This window comes from Triturus cristatus, chromosome 1_2, assembly GCF_964204655.1.
Source record: "Triturus cristatus chromosome 1_2, aTriCri1.1, whole genome shotgun sequence".
Taxonomy (NCBI): Eukaryota; Metazoa; Chordata; class Amphibia; order Caudata; family Salamandridae; genus Triturus; species Triturus cristatus.
In genome coordinates, this window is record NC_140580.1 from 882949286 (window position 1) to 882973586 (window position 24301).

General features: G+C 43.4%; 1 protein-coding gene and 1 pseudogene across 1 annotated transcript in view; both read left to right on the plus strand.

Moving 5' to 3' along the window:
• Positions 1 to 4731: 4731 nt before the first annotated feature.
• GNB1 (G protein subunit beta 1) overlaps positions 4732 to 24301 on the plus strand; it is a 319936-nt gene continuing 300366 nt past the window's right edge. The window contains exon 1 of the mRNA XM_085609355.1: positions 4732 to 5078. The gene's annotated coding sequence lies outside the window, so the exon portion shown is untranslated. The remainder of the gene's footprint in view (positions 5079 to 24301) is intronic.
• LOC146868213 (TSC22 domain family protein 1-like) lies at positions 21346 to 23194 on the plus strand (annotated as a pseudogene).

Here is a 24301-nt window from a genome sequence, read left to right on the forward strand (position 1 = left end):
CCCCAAGGCCAAAAACCGAATTTTAATTTTTTCGATAATTTCGCCGATTACGCTTACCGTACGGTAAAAATTAATAAAAAAAAAAAATATCCATACTCTCCCCACCCCATGTGCAAATGGTGCCCGAAGGGCACCATTTGTGCATGTCATAGTACGGTTGTTAAAAATTAAAATATTACCTTTCACAACGAAGCGCATCATATGTCCTCCATGTGCGCACGGTGCGCGAAGCGCATTGTGCGTACATGGCCCATCTAGCGTAACGTGGGCACGCGGTAAGCGTAGCGCACCGCGTGCCCACCGTGCGTGCACGGCACTAACTGCGTAAAGTGGGCGCGGGTGCGCAAAGCGCACCGCATGCTCACTGTGCGCGCACGGTGCGCGAAGCGCACCGTGTGCGCACGGAACGAACTGCGTTAAGTGGGCGCGCACGCCACGAATGGCGTAAAGTAACTTAGCATTTAAAAAACCGTACAAATTCACTGAAAAAACCATAGGTTTCACACACGTTATACTTAGGAATTAGCATTTAAAAAACCTTGCAAATTCAGTGAAAAAAACATAGGTTTCACACATGTTATAGTTAGCTGGAAATTTTACTGATAAAAAACCAATGAAATTCCCCCGTTATAGTTAGTGCAGGCAACTATAACTCACGCGACCGCAATCTTCTGCTGATGCTAATACTGTATTTAGACACTTATTTGCCCATGTCTTCTTCCATTAAATTTTAGCTATACATATATTACAAATATTTTTTTTTCATAAAGACACATATGTCATCAGCAGAGGATTGCGCTCGCGTGAGTTATAGTTGCCTGCACTAACTATAACGGGGGAATTTCATTGGTTTTTTATCAGTAAAATTTCCAGCAGGCAACTATAACTCACGCGACCGCAATCCTCTGCTGATGACATATGTGTCTTTATGAAAAAAAAATATTTGTAATATATGTATAGCTAAAATTTTATGGAAGAAGACATGGGCAAATAATTGTCTAAATACAGTATTAGCATCAGCAGAGGATTGCGGTCGCGTGAGTTATAGTTGCCTGCACTAACTATAACGGGGGAATTTCATTGGTTTTTTATCAGTAAAATGTCCAGCTAACTATAACATGTGTGAAACCTATGGTTTTTTCAGTGAATATATATATATATATATATATATATATATATATATATTTTCACTTAAAAATCATAGGTTTCACACATGTTATAGTTAGGTGGATATTTCACTCGTAAAAAAACAATGAAATTCCCCCGTTATAGTTAGTTCAGATAACTATAACTCGCGCGCCCGCAATCCACTGCTCATGACGTCACATATTACATCACTCATGACATGGTCAGTGGCATCACTTATGACATCACTGATGACATCATCCTTGTGATAGAGTGGCGGTCGCGCGAGTTATAGTTATCTGAACTAACTATAACGGGGGAATTTCATTGGTTTTTTACGAGTGAAATATCCACCTAACTATAACATGTGTGAAACCTATGGTTTTTTAACTGAATTTGCAAGGTTTTTTAAATGCTAATTCCTAACTATAACGTGTGTGAAACCTATGGTTTTTTCAGTGAATTTGTACGGTTTTTTAAATGCTAATTTATTTATGTATTATTATTTTTTTATATATTTATTTTACAATAAACTACGTATAAAAAATGTATTTTAATTTTTTTGGTTTTTCACGGTGCGTGCACGGTGCGCGCACCCCCGCGATTTAAAAAAATATATATATATCTGCCTTCGGGGTCCTTCAGGGACCCCCTGACAAAGGCTAGGGGGTCAGGAACTCTCTACCCTGCCCCCTTTTCACGTTCGCCACCTTCCTTTTTCACTCTCGCACTGAAAACAAACAAAATGGCGGCCGACACTTCCTGATTTCAACTGATTCGAACGTTGACTAACATGTAACCACCAATCAGAATTACGCTCGCGCACGTTAGGGTGCTCGCACGGTGCGCGCACGGTGCGCGCTTATAGATATTTATATGCTTTTAAATGCTATTTTCTCAGGAACTACTGAACAGATTGACACCAGACCTGCAAAAGGCACTTCCCTGACCTGAGGACTACCTCTCTGCCAAATTTCAAGTAATTCTGTTCAGCCGTTCGGGCTGTACCTTCGACTAAAGGTCCTATGGAAAAATGCATGGGGAAAACACGTTTTGGGACCCCCCTTTTTTCTCGGCCCCCCCTTGACGAATCACCCCGAGACTTTCAGGGTAGGAGCTGAACGGAGCGCCCCATTAGTTTTGAAAATTTCGCGAGGATTCGTCAACCGACGCCAAAGTTATTCAAAATAGAATTTTCAGATTTCCTATGGAAACTCGGTCCTAACTATAACTATCTACTGGCGACCGCCAGTAGATAATATGTATATATATATTCACTGAAAAAACCATAGGTTTCACACACGTTATAGTTAGGAATTAGCATTTAAAAAACCTTGCAAATTCACTGAAAAAACCATAGGTTTCACACATGTTATAGTTAGCTGGACATTTTACTGATAAAAAACCAATGAAATTCCCCCGTTATAGTTAGTGCAGGCAACTATAACTCACGCGACCGCAATCCTCTGCTGATGCTAATACTGTATTTAGACAATTATTTGCCCATGTCTTCTTCCATTAAATTTTAGCTATACATATATTACAAATATTTTTTTTTCATAAAGACACATATGTCATCAGCAGAGGATTGCGGTCGCGTGAGTTATAGTTGCCTGCTGGAAATTTTACTGATAAAAAACCAATGAAATTCCCCCGTTATAGTTAGTGCAGGCAACTATAACTCACGCGAGCGCAATCCTCTGCTGATGACATATGTGTCTTTATGAAAAAAAAATATTTGTAATATATGTATAGCTAAAATTTAATGGAAGAAGACATGGGCAAATAAGTGTCTAAATACAGTATTAGCATCAGCAGAAGATTGCGGTCGCGTGAGTTATAGTTGCCTGCACTAACTATAACGGGGGAATTTCATTGGTTTTTTATCAGTAAAATTTCCAGCTAACTATAACATGTGTGAAACCTATGTTTTTTTCACTGAATTTGCAAGGTTTTTTAAATGCTAATTCCTAAGTATAACGTGTGTGAAACCTATGGTTTTTTCAGTGAATTTGTACGGTTTTTTAAATGCTAAGTTACTTTACGCCATTCGTGGCGTGCGCGCCCACTTAACGCAGTTCGTTCCGTGCGCACACGGTGCGCTTCGCGCACCGTGCGCGCACAGTGAGCATGCGGTGCGCTTTGCGCACCCGCGCCCACTTTACGCAGTTAGTGCCGTGCACGCACGGTGGGCACGCGGTGCGCTACGCGCACCGCGTGCCCACGTTACGCTAGATGGGCCATGTACGCACAATGCGCTTCGCGCACCGTGCGCACATGGAGGACATATGATGCGCTTCGTTGTGAAAGGTAATATTTTAATTTTTAACAACCGTACTATGACATGCACAAATGGTGCCCTTCGGGCACCATTTGCACATGGGGTGGGGAGAGTATGGATATTTTTTTTTTTTTATTAATTTTTACCGTACGCGTACGGTAAGCGTAATCGGCGAAATTATCGAAAAAATTAAAATTCGGTTTTTGGCCTTGGGGGATCTTTGAGGACTCCCTCAACATGGCTAGGTGCTTAGGAGCTGTCTAAACAGCCCCTTTACATGTTTTTGGCCTTTGTTTTTTAACCCCCCCTCAGAGTGCGAGAGAGAAAATGGCGGCCGCCACTTCCTGGTTTCGACCGATTCGAATGTTTACTAAGATCTAAGAGCCAATCAGATTCGCGCTCGCGCACGGCACCGTACGCGTACGGTAAGCTTACCGTAGGCGCACCGTAAGCTGCCACAGATATATATATTGATTTAAATGCTATTTTCTCAGGAACTACTGAACAGATTTACACCAGACCTACAAAAGGCACTTCCTTGACCTGAGGACTACCTCTCTGCCAAATTTCAAGTAACTCTGTTCAGCCGTTCGGGCTGTAGCTGTGTCTAAAGGTCCTATGGAAAAATGCATGGGAAAAACGCGTTTTGGGACCCCCCTTTTTTCTCAGCCCCCGCTTGACGAATCCCCCCGAGACTTTCAGGGTAGGAGCGGAGCGTAGCGCCCCATTAGTTTTGAAAATTTCGCGAGGATTCGTCGACCGGCGCCAAAGTTATTCCAAATAGAATGTTGCGGTTTTCCTATGGAAACAGGGTCCTAACTATAACTACCTACTGGCGACCGCCAGTAGGTGATATATATATATAACGTGTAAGGGTGGAGCAGGAATTACATTGCTCCAATAAAGTTAAGAAATACAATACAAAGAGGGTTAAGAGCATATTATATTGCGCTTCTGAGAGGAGTAAGGATGGAGCTAAAATTTCGCATTTCCAAGTTAGAATTTGACATGGATTTCTGCACCAACGCATGCCTCAAGCTTGCTTCAGAACGTACGTGGTGCACAGTCTACATATCTGGTACGCTGTCGAACACATTCAATAAGCCGATCAGCTTTGCATCATTTTCTTTTTGCAATAAAATCTTATTTAGTTTCACGCACACTGCATACATAAAACTACACAGAGATGCATGCAGAACATTTGTTAGCGACGAACGTTACATAAAAATTAACTTTAGTTTGTAGGCTTCACAAGTCGTGATTTGAAGCCAGTTGCTGTCTTTGTGGGGGTCGGACTTGTTTCGGGCTTTTTTTGAGAGGCGGAGGGGCGTTATTTGTACGTAGGTCCTGGCAGCTGTAAGGAGGTGAGGCTTTTGCGGAACGCGCGCGCTGAGGGGAAGGAAAGGTTTGAGGACCGGAGGTCGCCCACGCCCCCCCCCCCTTTGAGGACCGGAAGCTTCCCTGTTCCCGGTGAGAACCGATACCGCCCCAGTTTGAGGACAGTACGTCGCTGTTTTCCATTATTCCTGAAGACCGAAGCCCACCTTCAAAGGACGGACCGAGCTCCTTCCACAACCAACAGGATACCGTCAGCAGCGAGAGCCCAACCCGCGGATAACAGCCTGGGGCCCGGACCCACATGAGCAGGCGGGAGAAGCGGGGAGCCCGGCAGGTAATTAGGAGCATTGCTGAGGTTTTGCGGGGACTGAAGAAGAGGTTTCTACAAACCGTCTAAATATGGTATTCCTTGAAATCTTGTAATGCCACATATCCTTCTTCCATATGCCCCTCCAGGTTTTGTCCCCTTTTTTCTGAGTGCCCATTTCCGTTTTTAAATCCTTTTGACCACCTTCTGTGTACATATCTTCACGCCCCGCCGCCCCCATGCCCTTTGTACTCCAGCAGCTGCTCAGAGAGCAGTTTATGCCACCCTTTTAATACTGCTACCTGATGCTTAGGTGTACAGGACTACCTCTCCCGGACAACCTGAAAGGACCCCTCGCCCTTTACACGAGCTGACCCAACGACCCACTCCTCTTCGTCCTATCCTCTTACATTACACACCCTTATTATTCTCTATCCAGTTACCAACTTCTCACACCCCTGTACATTTCCTCCAGTGATTCGACTACCCTATTCCTATGACAGCCTAACACAAGCCTCACCCCCTTATTTTCTCTTCCTTAGTGGCTGTTACTGACCTTAATACCCTCAGTGGCCCCTCCAGTCCTGATCAATAATTGTTTTACTTTCTTTCAAGAGCCTTTTCATCTGGTCGCCCAGGGTGCTCGGGTCACGCTTCATACGACTATCCAATCACCCCCTTCATTTGATCACTTTCCAAGCGACGGGACCCCACCCGCTAAAACCAGAACGCCGTTCACGCACTAACCAATAGGCTTTTAGAATCTCAGTTCCCGCGAACAGTGTTTCCTGGAACAGCGGGGTTATGTTTATGTTAAAGTACAAACCCTTTTTTGCCACTGATACTCCTATATCAACTGACAGTTAGCCAATGGGAAGTCATTGTACTTACTGCAGATTGACTCTACTACTCGGCACTATATAAACGGCTGCCAACAGCTCATATAGGTGTGTTGCTTCAAAGTAATGCAAATTGCACAGCTCACAAAGTATCTGAAAGGTCTGCGCGTATGACACAGACAAATGATCAGGCATAATCGATAAGTTGGGGTGTTGACTGTACGATGAGAATAGATCTGATTTTTCAGCTTCTGCGTAGACTTAAACTTTCCGTGCAGCACGTGAACAGAACTTGTGTACCGTTTGTTCTTGCCGCTAAACCGGACTGAAATTCTTTTTGTTCGCACATTGAAGTGTGTGTATATATGTGTGTGTGTGTGTGTGTGTATATATATATATATATATATATATATATATATATATATATATATATATATATTTATGTGCGTCAAATTCTATTTAACGCCGCATGGGTTCACTTAAAAACATCCAACCTGGAATAGCAATCGCCCTTTGGCATACCAATCATATGCTGTGCTCCTATAAGAAAATGAACGCTAACAAACGTGAAACGTGCCTCTGTTTACTCTTGGATATTTTGTGCCCTCTCTACAGGATAGTATTCTTATATCCTGAGTTAGTGGCCAAAGCTTGTAATCCTGGTATTTGTGGGATATGCCCTTGGAATCGTTGCACAGCAGACACCACCCTCCCAGTAGTACACCTAATAGTACACTTCCTTGCCATCTCTCTTTATGAAGACACTTCACATTTTGACTGTTGTCAGCGTAACAAGGAAGAGATGTTAGAATTGACAGAAGAGAAGCTAGTGAAAACAATTGTGTGTTTTAGAAGATGACTGGCAGAAAACAATTGTGGCTATACCACGCCCATAATTACACCGATTAAAGCGGCCGCTGTTCTTTGTGTTTTTTTTTTTTTTTTTAATGTTTTGCCTTTTGGGGCATTGTTTGAATTCGAGGCTTGATAGCACTTAGCACTTAATATTTTATGCCATTTTAAAAGGGTTTTGGTTTTTCGATTTCCAAGAATTGCTCGCCAGCTTGCGTCCAGGAGGGTTGTGCATAATTTATATTGTCTGTGTTCCTCTTATATCTGAGGTAGTGGTGGATGTTACACAGCTAAGGCATCTCCATGGCAATAAAGCCCTCGAAGGGAGGAGGGTAGAGAGTTCTAAAGCGGCCTAATTTGTGGAAAGGGCCCGCTTGTTTCCATCCCCGCCTTTTGTGTGGGTTTTCGTTCAGTGTAGCAGAAATATCATCTCCACCCTGCTCCTCCAAGCCCGATCAGATCTTCTCTGCCAGCCCTAATGCTAGAGCAGTGCGATCAGGGAGCGGAAACAATACAAGGGCGTGGATGCAGTGGCAGAAAATGCAGGCAGTTAGAAATTGCATGTATAGCTGGGTGTCGACCTGATTCAGGCTATGTGCTGCTGTCGTCATTTGGTGTTTCCATTAAGTCTTTAGGAAAAGGGGTGTGTGGGGAGTATGGGGATCGATGAGGTGTACTTAGATTGCGCCTTTTCTGATAAGAAAAGCGATGACTGTTTCTGGGGCTTTTTTTGTACACACAGGAAATCGTGAAATGAGGAAGCGGAGGCTAGTGACAGCTGACTCTTGAGCTGGGTGGGGGCGAGGAGAAATCCAATTACAAGAGCAAACACTGTCGCACCCTCCATCCAGATGGAAACATGTCATTTATATTAACGCCTCCCAGGCGGGGGATTAATGGTCTCGCATGTCATTTCTCCCATATCCATCAGCTCCTAGCCTAACTAGTCTTTGCCAAGAGAAATAAATGCTTTCTTGCAATAGACGCCGATGAAGTGTCTTGCAGAACAAGTCGGTCACTAGAAAAAACTCTCTTGCTTATTTATTTGTACCTGCCAGTGGTAACACGGACCGGAACCCTCCCCTCCCACCCTTTGGCTTTCAGTTTATGGATTTGCTTGTGACTGGGCCCAACAACTGCAACAAGATGGCGCTTTCAGCACTCGGAGTTTATGGTTTAACTCTTCACTGGTTGAAAAGCCTGTGCTAGGTAGGCAGTTTTATCCGCGTACTTTTCGCCTGTGCCTTAGGGAAGGGTGGGATCAGACGTTGCTGCATTTTGTTGCAGTAAGTGCTTCGAATTCAAAGCAGATGCGTGATCCAACTGTTAAGTTATCTTTCTTACTTAAAGGTAGCCATGTAATCTTTGAATATGTTGTTCATTCCGTTTCCACACATGCTCTGTTCACCGGAAACTTTATTTAACTTAAACTGTGAACGAGCAAGTGAATGATAGTGTGTGCAGAGCTGCTATTGCACGGTTCATTTATTCAATGGTACATCCCCGCCCTCAATCATTTTAGTAACTTTTATCTATTGATACTGAAATAACATTTGATACACAGACCTTTTCACTTTTGTCGGTTTCAGTACTCACAACATTTCCTAGTTGATAGCCAAGTGTACAACTAATACTTAGTCACTTTGAAAGGCAATTAAGATGTGTGCAAATAATGTAGTGTAACGTTTTCGTGAAATGTTTGTATATGCATGCATTTTTATTTGGAAAGTGTGAGCTCACGTACAAAGAAACCCTACGCTTCACGTGGGCGGGCTCGATGGTTACCATTCAGTGCTAGTTGCAATGGCAGGCAATTTGTGGATTATGGCCTTTGTATGAAGGTGTGGTGATCTATGCAAAGATTTGTTTTCAAGTACTTTCTGAATTGCAGGTGGGTTGGGATAACCAGGGTGTGGAGATGATTCCAGACTTGTTAGAGTATTCCTGATTGGCTCCCCCATGGTTCCCATTACAGCTGCAATAGAATTATTGGGTAGGCAGTTACTTAGCCCCACTCAGCCTTTTGCCACTAAGAGTCCAGGGCATAGATCGTGCACACCGAATAATTTTGGAGGTGCAAATTAAATGGTTTTCGGAAGATAATAAAGGTGCTAAGACTTTGCAATGGCTTTAACGTTTTCTGCAACCACACTTAATTTTTACTGTAGACAAGGGTTTGTGGGGGGGGGGGGGGGGCATTCTTTTGACTCTTTATAATTTTTTTTTTTTACTTTTAGAACGTTAGTTTTTCATTGGTCTTAACCTTCTCCCTCAGGCGTACTTTATCAAACCAGGTGACACTCTGGTACTGTCCTACTTATCTATTAGCCTAACTGCAACAAATTAAGGCCTGAGCCACAGCTCAATCACAAGTGTTTGTAACAGGTGAGTCTTTACCACAGTCTCGCTGGCTTGTGTTGGCCCACTTTAAATGCTGTATGTAATATTGCACTGCCACTACCCCGTGAATAGAAGGTGCCATTGCTCAAACATCCTGGGCTGCTCGCCGGTGGTAGCATTGTACTGGGGGGATGAGGAGCAGATGCACCTTTACCACAAAGACCAGGTCCTGTTTCATAATTCATTGACACTCAATCATAGACACAAACATTCACATTGTAATTGCGCAAGATCCCTGAAGTTGCTGCACTTGATTACACTTGACATCAAACCAGGTGTCTGGACTAAAACTGGACTTGGAGAGGATGGTCCCGGATGTCTGCACCCTGCTCTGTGACGTGTCTGGGAACTAACATACAACCACCCAAAATTTTATTCTCGAACATTGACACTTAACATGGAGCCAGCATCATTTCCCCTTCTAAGGGACCCCTGAACTTCTACTCCTGAACTCGGACCTTTGAATCGTATTGGGCATCTTAGCATGTGAGTGGGTAGTGCATGCACGAACACCTGCAGTTAATGTGGACTAAAGCAGAGGGGCTCTAGCTGCATCGTGTAGATAGGTGGTCCAAGAAGGCCAATATGTGGATAGGGTTACTTGTATTTGTTAGTGGGGGGTGTATTTTTTATTTTTTTTAAATACGACTTTGTGCCCCATGAGCCACTCATGGCAAAATTCCAGACCACATTCCCTTTGTTCAGCTTCGTGATGCGAGCATCTGACTTATCTGTGGCCCTGCTCTCGAATGCTAGGCTGGTAAGTGAAGGACTGCAGTCCTGTGCATCAGTCTTTAGAGACCTGAGGGTACTCAGTACCCCACAGTGTACTTCTACCATGTGGATTCGTGCCATGCCACCTCCTGCAACCTTTGTGGCCCCTAACAACTGGACGTGATCTTGCACACGAGTACTTCTCATTAAAGTAGTGAGGTGCAATATTGATGTTATGGTAAAGTGGCTGGGGCCCTCCTAGGAGCTTCAATTCCAAGAAAAACAGATGGTTACTTAAGGGATTACATGGAGTGACATTATTTGCCCATCACCAGGCTTCAAGACAAATATTCTCTTTATGGCTCGTAAATAGTGTGTGGGGAGAGCCTATTGTTGTATCATGGCTCAGACTGTTTACTTAACCTTTACGCTCAAATTGAGATGATTGCACTAAAAATAGTGCTCTGAACACACAGAATTCAGGCCAGTTATGGGACCAATTTAGTGCAGCTACACTTACAGATGAGAACCACCACGTAGCGAATGGTATTAACTGTGCCCATATCTATCTTCCTGTTTTAGCGAAGTCATTTGATAAAGTTGATTGTATGCCACTTCTCAGACATGGTGGTAGAGAGACTATCACAAAGTTAACTTCCTTCCTATCCAGTGGCCTCCCTAGCTTATGCTAAATCTAAACTCACTTAGAAAATGTTTGTTCTACGGGCCCTTTTTTGATTTCTCTGATTCTGAACTTCTCACTTAATGAAAGCACAGAATTTTTTTTTTGTGTGTGCATACGCTGAAGAGAGCCCCCCCTAAATTTCATGGTAATGAGTTGTGGGATACTTGATCTTGTCTGTAGTTAATGTGAGTTTAGTAATAAGAATTTATGGTCATTCAATTTTTGGTTGAGGGCTTTGCGAATACTACCTCACTCTTGACTCTAAGGAACCAAATGCGAACCGATAACTTGAGTTTGATGCTCTTATTGAAGCTGTGACCAAATCGCAGCGCTGGTGCGTGTATATTTTTAGTAATTCTCTACTCGCTACAATGGGATTCAGCTCCAATCCATTTATAGGGGTTATTGATGGGTGAAATTCAGGCGGTCTAGGTTGGCGTTGGAGCACTCTATAAAATCAAAAAACAAAATCCACTTTTACAATTAAGGCTTAATGGGTCTATTCACAACTGCTGTTTAAGTAGCTTAAATTGACTATTGAAAGTAATAGCGTTCCATTTGAAACTCTAGTTTAACTAGGGGGCTATAGTCAGCTCTTTTGTTCCTTCCAAGTATGAGAAACGTTCACCTTGTTGCTTTGCCTAACTTATCAAGAGGCTTGTGCATTATTCTCAAACCATTTCATCGTTTCTTTCTAATGGATACTTCTAACTACAAATTCCATCAAACGGTTTTTCATGGATCAAGGACTGGGACCTGTACCCTCTGAAGGCCTCAAGGTTTACCACTCCTGCAAGAAGCAGACATTTGGGCTGCACGAGGTCTGGCTTTAGTGTCTTATGAAACAAGCATGTTTCAAAGTTGTGCGACGAATGCACTTTAGAGGTGAAGTTGTTCATTGGATAGCACAAGAAACTGGATCGGTCGTGCTCCAGGCGGTACAAAAGGGAGTGGTGATGTACGGAGCATCAGAACCAATCAAACACTCGCACCCAGTCAACAGATCTGGGTTTCATCCATCACCGTTCTTTAGCTCACTCTGCCACCCCAGTTCAGACATGGCCATATGCAAATCAGTCTGACCCTGTGCCTCATGGGAACAGTCCAGCCCGAACTGCCAAGCCATGCCTTCCCTGGACCGGAAACAAGCTTCCTAGAACCGGTCGTGCTCCAGCTCAGTCCTGTTCACTCTCAAAGTCCTTGTTCAGATCTATCCTCTGGTGATGGGCAAGGAGAAATCTGCACAAGAGGCTCAGATTTCAGTCTTCTTTCTGTTGCTTCTGCTGTCGAGAGATTGTGCAGTTGAGACTGAAGAAGCCCAGCTTCACACCATTCATCTAACTGCAATCCCGTTCCACGGTTGGAGCTAATGTGCCCCCATTTCTTGGGCAATCTTTAGTTCCGCAGCCGGTAGTAGCTTTCAAAGAGGCAATGCTGCAGCTCTTTGGGACGTTAGCCTTGGTGTGACGTTGGGGCCTAGCTGGATTTCCACTGCCAGGGATTTCCCTGGTGCTGCCGACTCTCGTTAATTCTCCACCTGCCAGCACTGGGCAGCACCCCATTCCTTTGTTCAGCCATGCTAGTTTTGGGTAGCATCAGATCTGGAGCAGAGATCAGTTAGACTTTGACCAGCGTCTCGTTATGAGATCACCAAGTCATAGACCTAGGTGTGGGAGTATTCTCTGGCAGTGCCCATGCCATGAATTATTTATGCATTTTGAGACCTTGATCAGACTGATCTAGTACAGGTCGTTCAAAATGTTCCACATAACGAAGGTGAGGGTTCAATTTATTGCCCCTTACACTGATGCTGGTTGTATTAATACATTAAATGCTCTTGTAGTGCTGTTTAACCCATCAGAGACCAAATTGGACTTGCCATTACTGCACCCCCGTGAGAAGATAATCTCCTTTTTAAGTGGCCCATAGGGCAACAGAGGTGTTGAAACTGCAATTATCAGCTGTGCAAACGAAAGCTAATTTGCCCACAGTAATCTTGCAACATGGCCTTTGAACTAAAGAAACTTTGTTTAGTCCTTTTGGTGCTCTAATGAGCATGGTGGTGGTATAGCACGGGTGCACCAGGAACACTGTTGAGATTCTGCACCAAACGTCCACAACCTGTGTGTGTATGTGGATTGAGTCGAGCAAGTTTGATCTGAGAAAGTAGTGGGTGTCTTCTTGCTCCTCACCATTTTTCCATGAAGTTGAATTAATCTGGGTCTTGAGCAAAGTTTGTGGCCTAGGGCAGGGACTGGTGGTTAATCTGCACAGGCTAAGCTTTCTAATGTATTTCTGTTTATCCAGTCCTTGGCTAGGCAATGTCTTGTTGGCAATGTTAAAGGTTTATGTCTGCCCTTTTGGCATTTCTTCACATGCCTGACCAGCACTTCTGCTTTGTCACCAGTTGTAGTGTGTTTTTGGGAGTTTTAAATGTGTATATATTTTCTGCACCTTATTGTTTTAACACATTGGTACCTTGTCTAAATATGCTCACCCTTTTAGCCTAAGTGAAGCTGCTCTTTGAGGCTTCTGACACTGAAGACTGACCTCCTCATCACTATAACGTCTGCATGACAAATTAGTGAACCACCATAGATACCATTTCATACAAGCTGGTGCTTTGGGCTATGGTGTCCTTTTCTGTCGGGTATTTTTGCCGTTCCGTGTGGGGCATACCTTCATGCTTCCCACATTCTTCTCTCCACCACACCCCTTTTAAGGAGGGGGATGAGGTTTATATCTATTATATTCCAAGGAAGCACTTTTTGGGTTACAGTCAACTTTTTGTAAGATTCACCAGTGTTGAAAAGGAAAGAATCTTCTTCATATGGATCTTTGTAAAAAACAAGAGCTGTGCCTTTGCTTAGAAGAAACCTTGTAAGTACCTTTTGGGGGTAATTTGACCAGAGGTGAGACTGCCACTGACTTTAGCTGGGGATGTTTCAGCGATGGGCGTCTGGCAGGCTGCTAAGTGGGCATCCATCCACACAATCAACGGGCACTACTGCATCCAGACACAGGTCTGCACGTAGGGTCAATTTGCCCTCTCCTGCAGGACTTCCAGGTGTCCATTTTCTGTCCCCTCAGCCTTGAAGCATACTGCTTGGGTATTTATTCAAAAAATGAGGCTTCTACAGATAACCTGTTCTCTGGTGAATACGTTTATCTGCTTACTCGAAGGCTTTTTCTGGTGAATACTCTAACCACACATTGCTATCCATGCCCCCATTCTATAGAGCAGGGCCTTTCAGTGGAACTAAAGTTGCATATTGGATACTACACACAGTCACAATTCTAATGTCATTGCTGCTCTGCATCTAAGGGTGCAGAATGCTTTATTATAAACCGATGCCCATGTGCCTGAATGGCACCTGTAAATAGTTCACACGCCCCCCTTTTGGGGCAGGGTGAAGCTGCCATGGTGACAGATGGTGCCACCTATCCGAATGCAGGGGCATTTGCTAAAATGTTGCCATATCATTCGGGGGAATTCAAGAGGTGAGGAATCTGCCGGTAGGAATATTTGTTTTTGTTAGAAGGGTCTGATATCTGATAATGTAGCAACTGTTGTTGGTTTTACTCCCAAGATACTATAAAATCATTGAGAGACTGCTGGCACTCCTATAATGAAGAAAGGAACACTTTTGAAGAGACGCGATATTTCACTTCTAGTTAATTTCTTTAATAACACTACCCCACGACTGTGTTGTATATCCTGTATTTGCGCATCTTCTTCCTCTTATATCAATTGTATAGATTTTGTTTTTTTTCGCTGGCTTTTATGGTTTCTAGGTCACAAGTGGATTGTGAACTTCCAATTAAATCCACAGTGCTCTCTGAACTAACGTGCGTTGGATCTTGTACAGAAATTGTAACTAAAAGTTGTGTGACATAGGTTTATCTTTTTTATTACTCCTGCCTAACCCTGTGCAGACTGATATTTGCAAGGCTGATTAACATTGGCCTTTTGACATTCTTTTTGCTTTTTGGTTACATATTATGTAATGGATACAGCTGAGCTAGAGTATGTAAAACCTCTCGAGATATATTAGTAAGTATACTGACTTTATGCAAAATTGCATGTTGAATAAACAAAGGATAATGCAAATCGCTGTATTGTAACCAGGTGTGTTTTAGAAAGGCAGCAGATTTTTCTCTTGTTTCATGCTCATCTAATGTAGAAAAAATAACTGACCAAGAGGAGGATTGAAACTAAACCTTTGTTTTATTCCGCACCGATCCCAATGCTAAGAGGTCTGTGGTTAAATGGTACAACTGTTACCATTTGCTTGTGTAATAATCTCTGGAAAAGGTATGCCAGAGAATGATGGACACGGGCAGAAGTTTTCAGCTGTGCCAGACTGCTGAGTTCCTGATTGCTTTTGTAAGACTAGAAAACACACACGTTGTGGCTTTACATGACTGTTAATCATTTTCTTGCTGAGGCAGTGTTATGAAATAGTCCCCTATGGCTTGATTTAAATCATAGTGACTCATATGGGCATTTTCTTGGGTTCTTCATGGCTTGCCTCTTTGTTTGTGCACCCCTACTTATTCTCTCAACCTTCAGTATTCAAAGAAGTCAGTTTGGAAGAAGTGATACTTTAATGCTTTTAGGCCTCGGTGGTTTGTGATCTCCCTGAAGTAAAAACATCTGCCACATGTCCCGCCAATTCTCGCTCCTCAACACACGGACCTAAGGGAGTGCATCAACCAGAGGCATATCCCCTCCTTGGAGTGGATCATTTTTGGTGGGAGTTTTCTCTCAACAGATCAAGCAGAGTGGTTGGATCTGCCTCCAAGCATGGTAGAGGTCATGCAGGCAGACTTGAAGGATCACATTTTTTTTCAGTGTAATTGAAAACTTATTCCATCTTTTTGAAGTTTCAAAGTAATATAGGAAGAAGCTTAAGGCTAGGGAAAACTAACTTATCCTGTCCGATAAAAGTAAGAAAGTGGCAAAAAAAATGCACTAATTTGGAAGGAGACCAAATGCAGCCAATTTCATGCATTATTAAATTAACGCTGTATGATGGGCAATTTTTTCTGATCCATAAAGTCATTCGTTTGTTTTTTTTGTTTTGTTTGGCTAGTGAGTTTCCCATGTTCATCTAAGCTGAAGGGTATAGTCGCAAAAAGCAGTGATAGAAATAAGATGCGATGAGCTGATGGTTAAAAGAGCAAATTGGTTGGAAAAGGAGCTAATGTATCTTGTCAAAAATTGTACTTCTTGTATGGAGTACAAGATGAGAAGCATTTGACTTGTCTGTACTTATCTGCATACTCGTACGTCCCCCAAATTGTATCCCGACTGTAAACTAAATCCGTTTTCAATTATGTAGAAACAACATGAATGATTGTTAGATTGTGTCAATTTAGTTTTGCTCTTATAGTATTGTAAAACTCAAACGACCATAGTAGGTTAATTGTTTTTTGTTTTCTTTAATTGAAATGCCTACATTAAAAAAAATCTTAATCGCACAACTTACAATTGAGGGGAATCTTTGTGGATAAATCTTCCCAGCGATTATGGGAAATGAAGTTGTAGCAATTGTGTATTCAGGATACAAGGCTGTGCCATGCCAAAAGTTTAGCATGTTAGGACAGTTAAACCACTTTAAGTACGAGATAAATAGCTGGGGAACTGGCTAATTCGCTCTCAATGCCAAACGCAGTCCAGCGATTTACCTGTTGGGTACTTAAAAAAAAAAAAGTGTACTTGCCTACCATTTGAATCTGTGTTACAGTTTATAGAATTTGGTAAAGTTGCATCAGTTTACGGTACATTAATAAAAAATAAATTTATTATGATACAAAAGGGGCAGCAGTGATTCAAGCCCATCTCTTGTTGAAAAATATCCGTTAAGATAAAAAACTACTCAGTGAAATCTGTCCCAGTGTGTGTTTTGGATCGAGGTTGCTGGCATATAATCGGGTATTTGGTGGTATAGTCGACAGAAGATATCTGCTGCTCCGATTTTTCTTTACAAAGATTGTGATCTTGTCAAGGACCGTTATCTTAATAGAAAAGATACTGGTTTTGCCATAAACTTGGAGAATTAATATATGAACGGAAAAGAAAATTGGGCTCAGGTTGTGTGGCAGTATGGAACATTTCACATTATGCTGAGATTCAGGAACGTGAATACTACGTGTCCTAGGAATACCCAAAAAGGTTACCACTTAAATTTATAAAACTTGAGATATTTAAAAATGGTTTGCAGCAACAAGTAGTTTTGTCTCTGATAGGTTAAAATAACAATTGAAATTAAATGTATAGGCTTTCAGAACTACATGGGAGATTCGCCTGCCTCTTCCGCTTTGTTAGTTATCATACAAGACTGTTACCTGAAGCACAATAGTGGAATCTTTCGAGGTTTGGGTGCATGGGTGACCTGTTCTCTTCTGCACATATACAGGCTTTTATTCTATATTTTATCAGTGTTGTCAAGGTTCGATACTTATTCTGTGCTGTGGATTCCAGATTTACAATTTTATTAAGGCTGTGTATAATACGTTGTGTGGGTTTTGGGTCTGTTCATTATTATTGGTTATTTTTCTTGTTAAAATCATTGGCATGCTTCTCACTCTTTAACTTTACTTCCTCTTCATGTTTACCTGCTCCTCCTCCCCCCCCCCCCCTCGTTTTCCAGGAGCATAACTTCTTTACCAGCCTTTTGACTGACTCCACTGCTGCTTACATTCAGGGAACTACTTTTTTTCAGCACTTTGTGGCAAGCGCATGTTTTCTAGACGTTTCTTCTCCCCCCCCCCCCCCCCCCTCCCCTCCCAATGCTTGTTCTTTGAAGTACTTTCATATCTTTTTCAGCCGCCAATGTTTTTCTGCTGCATTGGCATCCTTTCTGTTCTGGCCATGTTATGGTGCTGGTTACTGGCTTTAAAGAATGGCATTACATCTCAAGGCATTTTTCGTGAGTTAAAAGCATACAGGTCCTCACCCCCACCTCTTTTAAAAAAAAAAAAAAAAAAAAAACTTGATGTTTCCTAATGTTAATCTTGGTGATCATTTCTTTTGCAATATCCTGGATTATATCTCTTAAGTTTAAGGTACCTGTTCTGTCAGTTCCACCTTCGCATTTTCCTCTGCTCAACGTTGGCATGCTTTATTCACTCCCAATTAAGTGAATGATTAAAACACTCCCCATTTATGACCCGTGGGGCTCATCAGCTGTTTTTGTCAGTTGTCTCTAGGCCACCTACTGCTCTCACCTGAGACCACCAATTCTGGTCGCTCTGTCGTCCGCACCTATGGTTTCGGATGGCTCCTTGCCTGTGATCAATCCTTAAGTGGGTAAGCCCTTACTACTTAGTCTGCCTTTTCAGGCTGCAGAAGTGTGTTACTTTATATGTTGCAGACAAGAATAAGAGACTAGAGGAAGACCAATCGTCCAGAATTGGTCTTTGCCAATCTTGTGGATGATTTTATTGAGTTATTGGTGTTGGGATCTATAATAGATCCACAATAGGAGAATTGTCTGTTCGTAGTGTTTAACTTGTGTGTGCAGCACTGTCATCCATTTGCTTGATTCAGAGTTCATAGGGCTCTGAAGTTTCGGGCGAAGCCATAATCTGCCATAGTAGCCTGGAAAACACACCAGATGCAAAATGTTTCCTCTGCAAACATGTCTTCAGGACTTTTTATCCTCTTGCATGACCTACTTTTGGTGTGAGTTGCCTTGAGCGCTACAAGATTTTCCTCCGACCCCTTGCTGAAGAACTTGAAGGTTCGTGAATGGGATTCTTATCAAAGTTCTTATTTACTTACTCAAACCATAACCTGTTTCTGTGAACGTCCTGATATCCACATGCACACCATTTATAATCAAGTCTTCAAATTATTAATGACCACTTTTGTAACTGCAGTTTGTGATTGGACATGTCCACTAGTGGGCTAAAGCAGATGAATCCTGCAAATACCTCTATTTCCAGCCTCCAAATAAGAGGAAAAGAGTGCACTCTCATCGGACATCGACATGCCCTCTTGAGCCAAGTGTCTGGCTTGGATGTACACGACTTCCTTAACTATGAGGCATGTGGCTGGTTCCTCATCATTGATTGATCCCTGGGGGAGGTGGAGACATTGGATTTTTATCCTACTTTTTTGTTCTCATTAATGAGAAATGGGCGCTTTTGTGACCGTAGAGAGCTTGCGTATCTTAAATCCTCTAACCTCCTCCTTCCTAAGACGTCTGTCAGCATGATTGCTCTAGGCCAGACTTCTTCAGCCTTTCACATCGGGTATTGGCTTTATATAGTAGCTCTTGAAGCTGGGCAGCACCCAGTCTCACATTTGACTAGTATTGGAGCACATTCAACTGTGTTACTAAGTAAGCATCTGACCCAAAAAAGTTACCTCTTACAGATATGTAGGAGAGCACCGTTTCCTTTGGTGAAACAGGATAATCTATGATTTACAATGTGAGGGTGTCCTTGCTCCCTATTCTTTTGTTTTACTACTGGTTTTGTCTGAATTTCATTCAAGGGATTTGTGTGTATGCATGTGTTCCACTCCAAATTTAGTTTGTACTTCATGGTGATTTGACATTGCCTGCAAGTCTGTAGAACTCTCGAAGTGTAGATGGGATGTAGGCATTTAAGTAGTGCTTTATTGTGGGCCATCACCCTGGAAACTTATTTTGACAACCTTACTTTCTGGTTTCCTGCTGCATTAAGAAATGTTGCAAGAGTATAGGCATTTCTTTACGCATTCAGTAAGGGTAATGCATTGGTCGGCTTCATGTGACGTCTTGGACTCCAATATCTGTAGTGGGGATTCTTGTGCTGCACAGCATGTATTTTACCAAAGCTGTTCTGGATGTTAAGTTAAAAGATCAAGTGGGCAGTCGTGTTATGCCTAACTGAAGAATTGATTCTCTGGCACATGTAGAGCAATTTCATCCATTGTTACAGCATAGCAGTGCTTTTCCCATCGTGGCAACCTTTGATGTTTAAAAGGGGGTAATACTTGTAGATTGATACTGTGTATTTGTGCGGTCAGAAGAATGTGCTCATTGTTTCTGTTTTCAAAACATTTTGATTTAGAATGAAAGTAAAATTAATTTGATCTAAGAACTTTAGTGCTTGATGTGTATCCGGGGTGTGGCAATTTATCGTTTGGTACAAGCACGGTAATTTCAGGTTATGCATTACCGCCTGTGTTGCTGTCTTGTGGTACAATGTTGCGAGTGTTGAGCAAGAATGCCTTTTGAGCATAATGAGGGGTCTGGACACTTCAGCGCGTACTTGCATGGTTTTAAATTCACCTTTTTGAACCGAGCTAAAGTGCACTGTTTCTTACATGGTAGTTTGTACTCTAAAGTCTACTCGGTAAAGAACTTTGGTCTTCTCACACTGGAGATACAACTTGTGTTTTGCATGTGCTTTTATAGGCATTACAGATGATGAAAAGGGGCTGCTTTCATAACTGACTTTAAGGTTGGGGAAGCTAGATATGAACTGGGTACCAGTTACAATTAGTCGTTTACCAGTAAGTGTTTGGCTGTACTAATAGACTCTCAGCAAGGTGTTTAGTCACTCCTGTGGTTCAGAGTGGCAAGTATAGTTAAATTAGCCGGCCTTTAACTTCACTTGTGCACATCAGGCACATGTTTTAGACCCTGTGACTTCAGGCCCTAAACATCTCTCCACCCACTGCACCCCCCTCCTAGCACGAAGCAGTGGCTATTGCCACTTACCAATCTCCTCTCCCACTCCGCCCCTTAGCACTGAGCAGTCTGGTTTCACTTGAAATTATGCTTTAAGACTGGTTCAAATTGCTTGGTCCATTGTATAGGGTACTGTGGTATACTTAAGGCCAGTATTCCATCTGAGCCCAGAGTTCTTTACACTGTTTTTAATGACGCTTTCCACTATCTCTTGGAGAATTAGCCACTTAATCTGTTTTTCATCATATTCCTCCGACTATAGATCATAGGATCTCACTGTAATTCTGTCTCGGGTTTTCAATCTGATTCTAATATTGTTTTAAGTTGTATAGTTAATTAACATATCTGTTTTTCTTTGATCAGTAGAGTGATCACTTGCAATGCCTCCCAAGGTCTTATTTGCCGTCCCAGAAAAGTTCCACAGTTTCCCTTTGCAGTGCCAAGGTTATTCATGTACATTAAGATTTATTTTCTAAATTGCGTTTTTTTTTTTTTTTTTTTTTTTTTTTTAACAAGGGAAATTTTAACTTAAATTCTTGATTACATTTTTCTTCACACCAATAGGAAGTTTTGTGTCCCCCTTTTTTTTGCTTCTTGAGATTTCTCTTCGCTTCTCATCTCAACAGTTGCATTTATCATTCATGTTTGCCAGGTAGTTTTTACAATAAAGATATTATACACCAGAGTTTGTGTTGATATGATTCACCAAAAGGATGCACAGACTAGTTAATCCCAACAGTACTTCTTCCAATTTTTCTGTTCACCATAACCTTTTTTTTGGTCCTTCCAGACAAGGCATGCACTCATCGAGAGCTTTTCTTTGCTATCAGTGGTCTTGGAGACCACCCGTTGCTTACCATTGGTTGGGTTTCTTGTTACTTATTTGCTTGTTGGGTCTCGCCTAGGCAGCACTTGTGCCATCTCTTCGAGACCAGGGTATGGGCATTAGCTCTCCCCATTTTTAGGTCTCGTGTGACGTAAGCAGCGCATGTGCTGCGCTCTTCTTACGAGGCCTCTTGGAATCGATATGATTCCAGAAGCCTCGTCCTAGCTCTGCCTTAAGCTTTAATTCGTGCGCGTCGCTTGACGTCACAAATTAGGCTAAAGGCAGTGCAATGATTGCACTGAAGGCATGGCAATCGTTGCTTGTTGCCACCCTGTCTCCGTTTAGCCATACCCACCAGGATTGGATCGTTAACCGGCGTGACATTCTCCCCTTTATTACCCCCGACGCACTTTTTTTTGTTTTTGTTTTATGCATCGGAGTTTACAGCGCCCCGCATTCCGGGCTCTTCGCCCTTCAGCCTCATCCGCTGCTCATCAATGGCATCGCCAAGCGCGTGCACCCCGAGCCCCTGCCGCTGGCTTGCCCGGGGGCATGGCTGGAGTGAACGTTAACATGATGAACAACCTCCCTGGATCTGTACACGTAGCCAACCACCCGCGCTGGTCTCTTCCGTGGGGCAGCAGCCGCAGCTCCCTCCCCCTGCAGCCGCTACCACGGCGGCCGCCACATCATGGTTCCGGGTGGTGACGCTGGACTCTAGCTCTGAGCCCTTCCGCAATTGCCGTTGTACTTGCACTGAGTACTATGAGCGGGTGGGTGGTGGAGAGAGTGAGGCAGGCGGACGAGGAGAGGGCTAGCACCAGCGAGAGCTCTGCCAGCAGCACTCTGAGCCACTTTACGGAGAGTGCGGGCAGCGGAGAAGGCCCCGGGCTGCAGCAGGGGTACTCTGAGTCTGGGGCTCAGTGTCACCATGCCAGCGCAAACGCCTGAAGGTGGCTAGGGACAGCAAAAGCTGGGCTACCAACCCCCATTGAACCCTTCGGCTGGTCATAGTATGGGGGCCATGCCTTCAGTGCACCAACAGCCCCGCTATCCACAGCCTGTGCAGACTCTGCCCCAGCAGCTCCACTATGCAGCCCAGCAGCAGATTCCTTCCGTCCTCATCCCTCAGACCCATGCTGTGTCGGCTGCTCAGACTACTGTTACAGGGAGTGTGGCCGATTACTTGCAGCACCCCCTGAAGCTGCACACCTCCTGTAGCGCCAGGACAACCAGGGCTAGCGGTCCCCGGGCACAATCTGTCATCATACATGCAATCCACAGCTGCACAATCCACGGTCTCTGCTATGACTGCTGCACACGCACCCACGATGATGCCCACGTCAGTGGCCAGCAGTCAGTGTGGCCCTGCAAATAAATCTCCCCCCTCCAACGCCTGTCAGTCACAGCATGGGTCAATCCGTAAATCTGCCCGCTGCGTCGCAGTCTAGTCATAATGTGGCAGTTGGTAAGCACTTGAATCTGCCCTCCACGGCGCAGCAAGCACCAGCAGCTAATAACCAAGGAATTCCCTCTGTTATGCAGCAGAGTGCCCCCACTCTGGCTACACCTCTTCAGCAGCCGCTTCTGCCCCAGGCGGTGCCAATGGGCCTGCAGGGTATTCCTCAGCAACTGGTCATGGCAGCGCAGAACGCCCCCGTTCCCACAAAACCCCAGGCTCAAGGATTGGAACCCGTGCTTCAAGGAATGAGTAATCGTCAGATCCCGGCCGTCAGCCCAATTCTCCCCCCCCCTCCCACATCAGCTTGACATCTTCTGCTGGTCTGGGCCCTGCACCCGTCATGGCCCAGCCTCCTACTGCACATAACGGGGCGCAGGGTGTTGCTCGCCATCCTGCCAGTGTACCGGTGTCTCAGCACATGCCACACCAGATACCTCTAAGTTCTGCTCAGTTCTTTGCGCCCTCGCTTATCCAGTCAGTGGCAAATCAGATCGCAGATGCAAGGTCTCTCATGGAGCACTCCGTGTCCGGTTTGCTGCAGTCCATAATCGCCGAAGGCATTTCAGGAATAGGCGGTTCATCTTCCTTGGAAGGGCGTGCTTGCAGTCTAGCCGGTCCTGGTCAGCTTCTTCACTTGAAGTCGTTACTTCTGGTGTCTGGTGAGGATGACTGGTAAGGTCATGTCATGGCCTTGGTGTACCCCCTTCCCTTTCATAATTTGTTTGAATCGGTGATGGCGTGTCCTGTGACTTCGAAAACACACTCCACCACTCTCCTTTTGGGCCTTCTGTTCTGAGCTTACAGTATTGGGTGGTATTGTGCATCTTGCTATGCATCAGGGTTTAATTTTGTAGATCTGAACACTAATTTTAATACTACTATGTTACAAAAGAATTATACATCGGTGAAGTTTGGACGGCACTTTTTGGATGTCCTTAACTTCATTTAAACTGCATTTAGAAACCTGTGTGTCTAAAAGCTCGCGTTTCTGTAACAGCTAGGTACTGCTGTGTGTTTGTGATGCAACACAAACTTCCAGAAGTAAAGTGCAATTTGGGGTTCATGTGTTAGATTGCAGGTAACATCTATTAAATGTTTCTGTAGAGCAGACTTCAGCACATGAGCACCAGAACACTTTCGAACAAAAAAAAGGATTTCACAACTGCAGTAGACGGATAAAGTAATTTAGTTATTCTAGAACAAAAGTGAATGCAAAGAAGAGTAGAGGCCTGTCATAATTTGTGATGGTGAATGTGCCATGCTCACAAAACAGGGGAAGATGTGGTTTGATTTGATATCTGTCTCTATTCACAAAGCCTTTTCTATGAATAGGTCTTTCTTATTCCTTGTTCGCGTGAGTTACCTCAAAATGGCCAGACATGATTCACTACTCCTTCTCTTTGAGTAGGTGTAGCATAGTCCAGGCATATTTTTGACTTCAGGAGTATTTAGGTCTTGCCCTTCTCTTTGCAGGATCCGTTTGTAGTACCTTTGAGGAGAACTAGGGTGAATAAAGGTGGGTTGTTGTTAGCCTACCTTATTCCTATTACACCATTTGATTGAGGCTGGCAAGCGTTTGCAATGCAATAGGTCTCGCATTTCCGAGAGTTTAAGCTATTAGCATTGTAAATGACAATGCCTTATGTATGTTTTAAAAAGAAAAACATAAATAAAAGGCATTGTCATTTACAATGCTAATAGCTTAAACTCTCGTAAATGCAAGACCTATTGCATTGCAAATGCTTGTTTCAGTTGTCTGCTCTTCCTGTCTTTTGTCAATGAT